This window comes from Octodon degus, unplaced genomic scaffold, assembly GCF_000260255.1.
Source record: "Octodon degus isolate 3935 unplaced genomic scaffold, OctDeg1.0 scaffold00116, whole genome shotgun sequence".
Lineage (NCBI taxonomy): Eukaryota > Metazoa > Chordata > Mammalia > Rodentia > Octodontidae > Octodon > Octodon degus.
In genome coordinates, this window is record NW_004524692.1 from 8254510 (window position 1) to 8267268 (window position 12759).

At 39.3% G+C, this 12759-nt stretch overlaps 1 protein-coding gene across 3 annotated transcripts in view; it reads left to right on the forward strand.

The window, feature by feature from the left end:
* The first annotated feature begins 480 nt into the window (after positions 1-480).
* The window catches only part of LOC111812201 (interferon-inducible protein AIM2-like), a 64190-nt gene continuing 51911 nt past the window's right edge, over positions 481-12759 (forward strand). Inside the window, exon 1 of one of the 3 annotated variants that reach the window (XM_023699859.1) lies at positions 481-566. The gene's annotated coding sequence lies outside the window, so the exon portion shown is untranslated. The other 2 variants (XM_023699860.1, XM_023699861.1) reach the window with 2 other exon arrangements.

Consider the following 12759-nt stretch of genomic DNA (forward strand, 5'->3'; position numbering starts at 1 on the left):
CTCAGGATGCTGTGAGACAGTGATTGAGATTGGGCATGGGAGCATGCTCCTGTAATCCCAGTGCTTGAGGGGGTAAAAATAGGAGAATCACTGCGAGTCCAATCTGTGTAGTGAGACCCTGTAGGCCCTGTACTAAATGCATAAAAAAATAAAAATAAAACTAAAAACAACATAGTACAATTATAACAATAGGTTGTAATAAAAATCACATCAGTGTGGTCTCCCACGTATAGTCTGATCAGGGGACCACTATGCTACCTTTTGTCCACTACTGGAAGTTCTGAATGCCCCTAAAATATGAGAAACAAAATAGAGGGAGAGCTTTTGGCTTTTGGTTTCCTATACCTAAAATATCTTAGGCTGAAATCTCCAGTTAGTGAGGAGTTAATAGAAAAAAAATGTTCTGGATTGACGAAAGGAAACTGAAACTTATTTTTTTTTTTGTGGGCAGAGCCTGCTAATCCTGTGCATTCTTGCTCAGTGCTTGAAGTTGTTGAGCCCCTCTGTGTTCCTCCAAACCTCTTCTGATCCTCTCTACCATTAGTGAGTGAAGAGCCCTGTCTGAGGTATGTTTCTACTCCTTATTCCTGAAAGTCTGACTTAGGAACCAGGCTGCTGTGGAAAGAGATTCTAATGAGGTAAGGCCTGTGGAAAGTGTTCTGGGGGAAAAAACAAACAAACAAACAAACAAACAAACAAACCTCTGGGAACCAGTTGCTAATCAGAAAATTAGGAAAAAAGTAGTAGGTGGTTCTCTGGTACAGAGATTATTGACTGTGTTCCAGAAAAGAAAAAGCTATCGGCAGCCTGATTTTTTAAAACTTTGAATTGACAGAGGGAATAGAAGCCCTCTTTTATGCCACCACAACTGAGATCTTAACAAAAGGAAATGCATTTGGCTGCAGCAGGAATTAGAATATATTGTTCTGAGAGTTGAACCAGACTGAGTCTAAAAGGACTTTTGATTTTCTGGGTGTGTTGGACTGCAGGTGTCTTATTGATGGGAATTTATATTTAGAAGAGGGCTTTTGATTTTGAGCTGAAGGAGAAAACAGCATAGGGGTCAGAGAGCTGTTCTAAAATAAAAGATAAGAAGAATAGCATGGCAGAATGACTTTTTTTGTGGTACTAGGGATCAAACTTGGAACTTTGCGCTTGCCAGGCAGGCACTTAAGCTGCTGAGCTATCTCCCAGGCCCAGAATAACTTTGATGTAACATTGGGACTGAAAACATCAGAGAGAGAAAAAGCTTTATTATCTGGCATCCTTGTACTTAAAAAAAATGCCTAATATGCTCTCACTCCCGTGAACTCAGATATTTGAGTGGCATGGCTTCAGCTTTTTAATTTCTTAATCTCATCTGTTTTCTTTTGTTGATGTAGATGTCAAAAAATTTATTTGAGTTCATTTAAGATTGAACTCCACTTGTTCCACAGCCAGAGCTAAATTCCCAGGGAAAATTTCTTTGAAATTTATTGAGATAACTTTTATAAATAGATTGAGTAGACAATAGATATTTCTAAGTGTTATATTAGATCAGAGTGGTTAATTGTGTTGTTCAATTTTTCTATGATGTTTGTTAAAAAGTTTTGAGTGCTTCAACCATAATTTATTGAAAAGAATATGATATAAAAAAAGAAAAGAAAAGAATATGCTGTATAGATTTTCACTATCAGGGTAAATTTGTCAGTTTATTAGTGGAGGTCTGACAGTTTCTGTCTATATCTGCTGAGTCTGTTTAATGAGATCCATACATGTTGAGACTTGTAATATTACTTTGTGGACTTTATTTTTTAATTTTTATTTTCTTTGCTGGAAATGGAGATTGAACTCAGGACCTTGTGCTTGCCAGGCAAACACTTATTCTACTGAGCTATCTCCCTGGCCCTCATATTTGATTTTTTCTTAAAATTTTTAGGATTAGGATTAATTGTGTGTGTGTGTGTGTGTGTGTGTGTGTGTGTGTTTCTCCCTTGATCTTTGTTTCATAAATCTGATGCTATGAATTTTGTGGGGATGTAATTTTCTTAAAGTCCAGAAAATTGCTTCCAAATGAAACTTCTTAACGCAAATACTTAGATGCAAGGTGATCTCAGCATGACATTAGCCTCTTTCATGTGAATAACTGTGGCATTTAATACATTCACAATGCTGTGGAACCATCACCTGTATTTAGCTTCAAGCTAGAGCCAGTTTCCCTTGCTCTGTGATGTGTCTTACAGGGCCAGAGGCCAGTTTGTTTGAACTGCAAAAAAAGGAATTCCAACTTGGCATCTCTCCGTTTGATACTAGAATAAGTGCAAACCTAATCTGAGCAGATTCATGTGCCCAGCCCTACCTGATCTCATTGTGGTTGTTGTGAGCTTGTGTTTAACGAGTCTGGCTTTGTTGAACTGAGATGAGCTTTATTCTATTAACTATTATGATAGATGCTGAATAATAGATTACCAGAAGGCTATTGCCGGTAAAGGCTGTTAGTAAAGTTCTACTTTCTCTGCTACAACCTAGAGCACTTTACAGTGAGAATACATAATTTTCTAGACAGCAAATGAAATGTGATACTGAAGGCTCCTGTGCCCTGCCCCATCGATGATGCTGCCCTCATGCTTTCTAAACATGGACTTCTTAGCAAAGGAGAGTGCAAACAGTTGACACTTTGCCCCAGAAAAATCAATACACATACAGTTCAATCTCAGCTTTCTGCTTGGTGCAAAGGCTCTATTTCTTCAGTCTGGAGGGAAGGGAATTGGGGGAGAGATATAATATCTTTTCAGCTTTTTGTTTTAGGTGAACAAATGTGGAGTAACAGTTGACTAGGAATACAGATTGTTCTTTTCATTTCTCTCAGCTTCTTACATTCTGGCCAAGAGTTGACTAGTGATTTAAACTTTGTGTGTGTGTGTGTGTGTGTGTGTGTGTGTGTGTGTATCTTTACACTTATCTCTGTGTTCATAGATAATTCACTGCAAAGTTGGAGCAACTGCATTAGGAGTGAGCAACGAGGTCATGTTTTAAGCTGGAAATCTGCATGATTTTTTAAAGTGGCACCTTGAGGTCCAGAGACCTTGGAGTACCATGACACAGTGAGATACTAGGGAACACAGAATTTAGCCTTTTATACATCACTATGGCTTCTAATATAAAAGAAGTTTAAAAATTCAGTCTGACTGTGGTCTTACAGTTCTGCACCAAAGAAGGGCAGCAGCTCATATTCTTGTTCTCAGGATAAGAAGCCCACGAGATAGCTCCTGAGATAGCTGCTGAGACATGGTTAGGTGGAAGCAGGGCCCTGGTCTTGGTCTCAGCTGCATTCCCAGGTATTTGGGAAGCAGCTAAAGAGAAGCCCTCAAGTGCAGTGTTAATTTCTGACTTATGGCTCTTCACTGATACCTGTGCCCCATGGTTTAGCAAAGTCATCTGCTCTCCTGGACAAGTGACTTGGAGACTGATCGAACCATTCTGCTTTGAAGATCTCCCTCAAACGAAAATAATTTCATTCTTTTTTGCTCTACTGGCAACTGAAGTAGCTGATCTCAGTGAATTTCTTCAGTCCTTGGAAATCTGAAGCAAACTGGTAAAGCGTTGAGAAAATATCAGCTTGCCTAAATTCAAGTGTAGACTCCATCATTTATAAGCTCTGTTATTTTACTTGACTCTATTCCCTTTTCATTATTTTTATCACCACCCAAAAATAATTTTTTATTTGTTTTTACTACTGGAATATGAGTTCCAGCTAAGGATGGAGTTGAGTTGCTTTTTTCTGAATTATATCTTTCTTGTTTAATATAGTGCCTGGCACATTGTTATTAATATTTACTGCTTTAGAATTTCTTTTCAATTTTTTTATTGTAAGTAACTCTGAAGGTAACATCTTGTGGTATTCCTTAGACTTAACTCCAACTTGAATAGCTCTTGAATTTTTTCATGAACTATATATCCCTGAGTGCAATTATCAGGGTAAAGATGTAGCCATTTATTAAGACTCAATATGTCATAAAATTTGCTTTCTAGGATATCCTGGAAAACCGCTAGTGGTATATTTGTGGTTTTTCACATTGTGAATTTAGTAGGCATATAAAAGTAGCTATGCTTCTATTAATTGCTAGTTTTTGATGTTTTCTGAGGGCATTTCTGTGTCTCATCTAATAGAGGAAACTGTTTCCTCTAATAGAAGAAGGGAATCAGCCTTGCTTCCATTTCTCTACACTTGAATTAGACACATTCAGTACAATGGATCTTTATATATTTGACTGCTAAAAAGAGATGACCTCAGGGCTGGCCAAATAGTTCAGCAGGATTAAAGTGCCTGCTTAGGCAGATGCAGGGGCCAGGAGTTTGATCCCTGGGCTTGCCATGCCAGCCCCGTCCCAAGGGCGCGCTGAGAACGCCATTAAGACTGAGCTTGGTGGCACACACCTGTGGTCCCAGCACTTGGGAGGCTGTAAACAGGAGGATCACTACACATCCGATCTACACAGTGAGACCCTGTACACCTTGTATACCCTGTCCTAAATACAAAAAAAAAAAAAAAAAAAAAAAAAAAAAAAAAAAAAAAAAGACGACCTCATTAAAAAACAAGTCTTAAAAAAACAAAAGATGTTCACAGTATTTAGTTGAGGAGTAAAATATATAACAGGCACTCATACCACTCTGCGATGTCTTTGGGGATCTTGTCTTTCTTTTGGAGCTTAAGTGGGGATACCACTTAGGGCATAGCGGGGAGAACTTTGGCTGATTTTTCTGCTTTTCCACAGAGCATGGCTCCTTGCAGTTCCTATCAGTTCTACATGATGTGAAAAGGGGCCAGAGAGCTTTCTAGAGAAGATGGGGGGACCTAGCTGAGCACCAGAGTTTGGAAGCAAAGCAGTTCTGCCTGTCGGTGTGGTGTGCCAGGGAGGAAGGAAAGACACGTGGGTGAGAAGCCTGGGAGAAAGTGACCATCAGCACTGGTGACTGGCATTCAGGGGACAGTAACAGACTTGAGTGAATAAAAAACTATATCACCAAAAAAATGGGCTTCTATAGGCATCTGATAATATTTTTATTTTTTCTTCTGTTTGGTAATAAACTGCCCAGGCTTGGCACAGTAGTTTTGCAAAATCCTCTGGGCCCCAAGATGTTTCTTTCCACTTCATAATACTTCGTGCATACTTTATACTTTGTGAATGCAAAATGGCTCCTTCAGTTCTGTGTTAGGGTCCTCTTCCAGGCATGAAAAGTAAATGAATGAAAAGCAAAGGACTGAAGACACCTCTGTGCCTCCACCCACCATTTGCAGTTTCCTAGAAGCCCTGCTCCACAGTTCATGCTTAGTTATACTGTGGCAAGTGGCTCTCTTGTTTATCAGGAGGTATCGCATTCCTCCTCTCTCCCCATCTATCCTCTCTCTGTCTTTTCTCTCCTTTTGCATACAAAGTGAGCACATTGAGGTCATATGGGTTATTTTAGGAAGGAAGATGTAATGCATCATCCTTTGTCTTTGTTGACATGGGACAGCCTGAGAACCCTAATCAGGAAAGTTTGTCAGCCTTACACAGAAGTGAGTGCGGCATAAGGTAAGGCTTAAAGTAAACAAACATCAAAAGGTGGAAAGAGTTGGAAATTATGACACAAATTGGAGATGCACAGTGGTGATGGAAAAAACAGCGCTGTATGTTTCATGCTGCCAATCTGTACATCTACAAATGACTAAAACAAGTTCGTATGTGTTCTCAGAATTAAAAATAACCGTTTCAATATCTTTTCATGGTCATCCCTCTTGTTCCTCTTCTGAAAGACTGAAGAGAATTCTTTTTTCTGGATGGCGACCTTATGTTACAGATTCAATCCAGCTTTCAAGGTCCAACAAATTGACTAAAAGAGTCAGGCCCAGTCTGCTCCATGGCGTCCTAGGAGACCTTTCACACAAGCTTCAGCTTAGGAAAGATGGGGGCGTTTGGAGTTAAGATTTGTAAAGCAGCACGCATTTAACAACTGTAAAAAATCTAAACCTTTTCTAGTTTCAACCTTTGAAAGGGTATACTGCTTTCTTGTATCTTTAATAATGATATCTCTATTTGGCTGGATTAAGAAACATTTAGAAGATTAGTAAACACATTTCCAAGTGCCCCTAAAAGGTTTTTGCAGATGATTATGATTGACATATAGGCCAGCAAATAGGAGGGAAGACCCACCCCTTCCGTGGGTGGCACCTCCTTAATAAGCTTGCTGTCCAGGAGGAATAAAAGAGGAAGTGAGAGGAAGTCAGTTTGCCTTCCTCTCCGTTTGGCTTAAGCTGGTGGATTTTTTGCTGCGGCTGTTAGCTGAGACTACACCTCCAGTTTCTTCAGGTTTCAAAGCAGTTCATACCAGTGACTCTCCAGCGTGCTCTAAGGTATTTTATATTTGACTGGTGCTTCTTCCATCTCGCTTGTGACGTGGCTTCCAGCTTCTTAGGCTGAGCAGATTTGGTGTCCTGCTCGTCAGCCTGCAGTCCGGCATTGTGGATTCTCCCACCACTGATCTTGTAAGCTTAATATTTATTAGATTATATGTATATTCTCCTCTTTCTTTACTCTCTCTAATTCTGTTCTTCTAGAGAACCATCAACAATGCATATCTCTTTCTTAAGTATGTTTTCACTTAGAGCACTTAACAAGATTTCAGAAATAGATTCTGTTCTTCCAGTTTTGCATCCAAAATAAGGTCCATCACAAGATAAAGGCTTAAAACTAGGGACACCAATCAACCAGGTGAATGGTTCACGACTATTATTCCAGTGTAGTTATTAGTAACATCTCTGATCCTTAACGTGTTCTGGTTTGAAGAGTAACTTTCACAGCCTTTGTACCTCTGAGATCCTGCACGATCTATCTGTCCCATCTCCCCGAATACTTCTCTGACTTCTATTCTTAAGTTCCTTGCTTTGCTGCAACTGCCCTGGTTCCCCATGGTTATTGAAAGTCAAAGGTGAGTTTTCTTTTTCTAGAATGTTCTTTCCAGAATTTGTATAATCCACTTCTTCATGTTGCCAGGGACCTGGCCAAATGCCCAACTGCCTACATGAGCAGTACGGTGAAGGATAAAATAAGAGACAGAGATGATTTAGTAATGTGTGAAAGAGGGTCTGGGAGGTTAGTGTCTCAGGAAGGGCCAAGACAAAGACCTCTTCAGCTAGTCCACTTTTATTAGCCAGTGCAGGGGGATGGGTAGTAAGTAACTCTGCGAACAGCAATAGCATTTAAGACTGGCTAGTAGAAGAACAAAGCATAAGGCAAGAATTAACAAAGAAGCTTTTTTTTTTTTTTTCCCCCAAGCAAAACTTCTACCTTGGCTACTACATTATTCTAAACATCATTTGTTTTCCTCAGAAGGGCTTATCTGTCTTGTGTGCACCATAGAATCAGGAACTACAGGACTCAGCTGTGACCAGGAGAAGGCAGGGAGTTTCCACGTTCTAATCTGGGTCACAGAGAAGGACAAAATGGTTGTCCATTTTGGAAATCTTTTAGACTTAGTTTGTAATTTGTGGTCCCCAACATCAAGTTATTGTCTTAATGCTTGAATGTTATCTACTTTGTGAGGCCTACTTTGACTAACTAATTGAAACTGCATCACCCACATCTGAGTCCCCTCCAGTTTTTTTTTTTTTTTTTTAATTTCATTGGCATAATGTATTTGTTGAATGAATGAATCTAAAAATGAATGAAAAGTTAACTGATCTGTGTCCCAAATCCTCTAAGACTTGTTTGTGATTAGTTAGGTAAAAGAGCTGAAGCATTAGAAGCTGGTAATTACTTAACTGGTTTACTCGTCAATGATCTTTCACTTTTTTTAATTTTTAATTTTTTTTTTTTTTTTTTTTTTTTTTTTTTTTTTTTTTTAGTTTTACATGTTTGGTACAGTGTCTCACTAGCAGCTTGGACTCAGTGATCCTCCTGTTTCAGCCTCCCCAGAGCTGGGATTACAAGCATGTGCCACCATGCTCGGTATTGGTGGTCAGTTTCGAGCTCTGGGGGATGGGCCTGCATCAGATGCTGTAATGGGGTTGAACCTAGATCCCTGCGGTTGCCTAGGAAGGCAAGTAGACCACTGAGCTATCTCAATGGCTCTACATTTTTATTTTTCAAAGAAGTAGTGGAATTTTTTACACCATAGCATGTGATTATTTTATCTCAGATCAGTTAAGGAGAAATAAAAATCCAGGATGAGGATCCTTAGAAACAATTCCATAGTAGCAATTGTATGTTTTGTTTTTTTTCTGGGAGGAAAGATAATCCTGCAGTAATGATTCTAAAAGTAGAAGATAATGACATTTAGCACAGTGCTGTGTAATTTACAGAGTTCTGTCTATCCTGGTACCTTATTTAATCCTCATGATAGTACTTTCTATTATCCCTATTTAATTGATTGGGAAACAGCACAGGAAACCCAAGGGCTTTCTGAAAGGCATAAGGTTGATTCAGTGGCAGAGTTCCTTTGTACTTACGACTTAATGCCACATTCTTACTAAAGCCTTTTTCTAAATTATATCAGACACCTTCTATTGGTTGTGCTTTTTGGAATCTTGTAAGAAGAGAATGTACTCAGGTGGTAGCATGTTTGCCTCACAGATGTAAATGGATTTAATTGGGGCCTAATACAGAGCAGACACCATGGAAATGAGGTTTTGGGCATTTTTTTACCCATATAAAAATGGATATCTGATTCCAGTCTTCCCTAACAAAAACAAAAATTCTGATATTTCACAGTCTCTTCACATATCTTGCTGTCCCCACATGGTGACAACTGTAAACATAATAAGAATAGCATATACTGAGCACATCAGGTATCATGAACTATTCATGAATTAGTTACATCAAGTGTACTTCACTTGTATCTCTATCAGCTCTACATACTGTTAGGCAACCTTCTGTAGAAGACCTGGAAAACACACACGGGCTCATTTTATAGTTAAGAAGTTGCAGAAACAGAGTTTGAGCCCTTGCAGTTCATGCTCCCAAAGAACACTATCCAATAGGAATGCAGTGTGAGCACAGATTTAGTTTTATGTATTTATTTAATTTTAATTTTAATTTTATTTTTTAAATAAATTTATTTCATTTATGTGTGTGTGTGTGTGTGTGTGTGTGTGTGTGTGTGTGTGTGACCAGCTCAGCCCACCAGGGGGCGGGGCTGGCTGGCACGTGGTGCTGGGGGATTGAACCGTGGTCCCTGTGCTTGGCTAAGCTTGTTCTAAGTAGGTGCTTTAGCCACTGAGCCATCTCGCCAGCCCCAAGTTTTATTTTTTTAAGTAAGAAACAAGTGAAGTCAATTTAATGATATGTTTAGTTAAACTCAGTATAATCAAAATATTATCACTTCAATGCATAATTACCATAAAAATTAATATTAGTTTACATTTTATACTGTCTTCAAAATCTTGGATATATTCTGATCTCATAGCACATCTAATTCTGATGATAAATTCTGATCAGGAGCATTTAATCTATTTGTATTCAACAAAATGTACAGTTGAAAAAGTAGGTTTATATATTCATTTTGGTCATACTTATTTTCCAGGAACTTAACTGAGTATGTGCTTTAAAAAAAAGTACGATATCAAATGTAGCTCTTTAACTAGACATTTAGAATGATCACAAGCCATGTCTGGCTTTGGTGGCTTTTGTGGGCAGTCTGGCTGTGAAGGCCACACTGGTAACTGTGATGCCATATTGCATCAGTTACTAGAAAGATACCCTGTTTTCTCTCTGCCTCTGCCCCACTCTCTATGCTGGACTAGTCCCACCCTTTCCTGTGAGCTTTTCAGACCATGTCATTCTGCCTACGGTATTAGCACTTCTTCCTCACGGGAAGTGTTAATATTCAAATACCCCAGCCTAACCAGGTGAGAAGTTTTGCAAAACAAAACTAAACAAACCAAAATGAAATCAAAGCAAAACATGTTGGGGAATCCATGTTAGTACTGCTTAGTAGAGAAGACAGTTAGTGATGAGAAAGAGATCTATGCCGCCTGTCCTACAAGAAAATAGAGTTTTGTCAACTTTCATTTGTATTGGCGTGAATGAATTTTGGAGAGAGAAATGACTTACAGAAAATTGAAAAGAAAAACACTAGGCCTAGAATTTCTTTTAAAAAAGGCTTTAGATTTGTGCTTCAGGAAAGGTGTTGAGAAAACTAGGATATAGGTAAGATCTGCAAATCAGTTGAAAGGGGAAGAGATGCATGAAAATAAACTTTAAAGAATGAAAGCAGGGCCTTGAGTTCCTGGACTAGAAATGAGGCACATGTTCCACAACTACAGGAGTTACCAGATTTATTTATAAGTGCCCCGGGGACCAGCCAATCAGCCCTTTACCTCCTCTCATTGTGGTCCACTTAAATTCCTTAGCTGCTATCTAACTGGGCAGACAGATTTATTTTCTCTTGCACTAACTTGGCAGTAAAGGTGGTTTTATTCTCCTCACTCCCATATGGAAGACCCAGAACTAAAAGTAATGCACTGCAGACAATGGGAATTCCCTCCATCTTCCCTGGATCAGGTCAGGAGAGAAGGTGGCCTGGGATGGGTCTTGGTCTTGTGCCTGTTCTTCTCCCTGAGCAGTATGTGATAACCGCTTGGAAGGTATTTGTCAGGCAAGTCTCAGCTCAGACCGTTGATCTCAAGCAAGGGCTTTCTGTCTGATACATGTAAAAACCACTACTGTGTTTTTTGCAAAATGGAGGAGCTTAATTTTGAGCTGTAATCATTTAACTGTAATCATTTGCCCAGTCAATTTAAGTGGCTCACAGGGAAGCAGAGGGCTGACTGGCCCTCATCAGAAGTCTTGGTGAAGGAGTCCCCACCTAGAACGCTGGTCCCAGGGGAACTGGAGAGTAACTCTGGTGAGTCTGCAGTTGTAGAAAATGTCTCTTATTTGTAGTTCAGGTCCTGGAGATCCTGTTTCCATTCTTCAGGTTCTGTTCCTCAGAGACATATGATTCTGCTAGGCTCTAAAGATCATCTTTGGTTGGTACTAGTGTTTCACATCTGTATTCTGAAATAAGCTTATAGTTCTTAGGAACAGGAAAGATTCTAATTAGGGCTTGATTTCACTATTAAGATGTTTTTCTTAGTCCCCATCTCTACACAACTGTTAGAGGTTTTTCCCTCCAGCATCCTGTTTTCCTTCATCATAGCATTTTCACACTGCTGTGGTGTATGTGTGAGTCTCCCCAAAGCCTGTGTGTTAGAGGGTTGATCGCCAGCCTGTGGTACTTTTGGGAGTTGGGGGAATTGTCAGGAGATGGGGCCAAGTGAAAGAAGTGCAGTCCTTATGGCTGGTGTTAAAAGGGAGACTGAGACTGCCACCCTTACTTAGTTTTCTTCCAGCCACTTAAGGTGACCAGGTTTCCTCTGTCACATGTTGTCACCATGATATGCCAGGCTACCTTAGGATCAAGGCAATAAGATCAGTAGTCATCAGCTGACACCTCCAAAGCAGTGGGCTAAAATTAAACTTCCTTCCTTAGAAGTTGATTGTCTCAGGTATTTTAAAATTTAAGTTTTTATTTTTTGGTAGTATTAGAGATTAAACCTACTGAGTTACATCTCCAGCCCTTTTATTATTTTATTTTATTTTTTTAAGATCGAGTCTCATTATATTGCTAAATTACCCAAGCTGATCCCAAAATCGTGATTCTCCTCCAAAGATCTGTGGTTACATGCCATAGACACCACGCCTGGCAACCTTACGCACTTTGCCTTGGGAAGCCGACCACCACATACCGTATTCTCATTGCTGGCTTACAGTTTATGTACTTAAAAAAAAATCTTTATCATAATCAGCAATTCCAAGCAGAACTTTTCACAGTGCTACAAATATCCTTCATGTAACACAGCAGGCAAATATCTTTTGTTTAAGACAGTAGCAGCTTAGTATAGAGATGTGACTAGTTTGAAGGAGGAAAATTTTTTCATTTTTTGTTTAATTTTGATAAATGCTAATTTTTAGCAGCCACACTTGGCAGCTTTATTGAAGAGCACATGCAACCTATATTTTCATGATACGAGGGACAGTTTTCTGTCATTGTCAGCCCTCCTCAAGGCTGACACTGGGCCAGGTGTATGACAGGCATTCAAAGTGAAGAACGACAGGCACATAATCTGTAGACTGTGCTGCTCAGGTGTTGATCTTTTCTGTGATGAGATGAAAGTTGAATGTGAGAAAATTGTATTTCAGAAGGACTTAGATATCTGTGTTGATAGGTTTAAGAGATTTAAATTATTATTACTAGGTGTGGGAAAGTTCTCAAATGTGAGCTAGTGCTAGCTTAAGGTGGATGAATTTATGATAGAAATTGCTTGTTTTGTCTCAACTCAAGCTATACCATAGGAGGCTTTTTAAAATGTATGCTTGTAATTGAATAAGGAAAGTGAAGGATTTCCCTCTTGGGAATGAAACACTTCAGAGTCAAGTCAGTATCTCTTTAGCTCTCCTTGTGGCTGAATGGATGTAGTGTCTGAAATTCCTGGTTAGGAAATTGGTTTGGCAGGTTAGTGTTGAGAGCTAACACACTATGCCACATAAACAGCACTCTGTACACATTAACTTATGCGATTCAACAGCTTTATGAGGTGGACAATGCTACTATCTCTATCTAGGGAAGGAAATTTGACCATAGAAGGTGTGACTTTTTTTTTTTTTTTTTTTTTTTGTATTTTCAGGGAAGGATCTACAGGGTGTTCAGGGTCTCACTACTAGATCTGACTCATAGTGATCTGCATGTTTACAGCCTCCC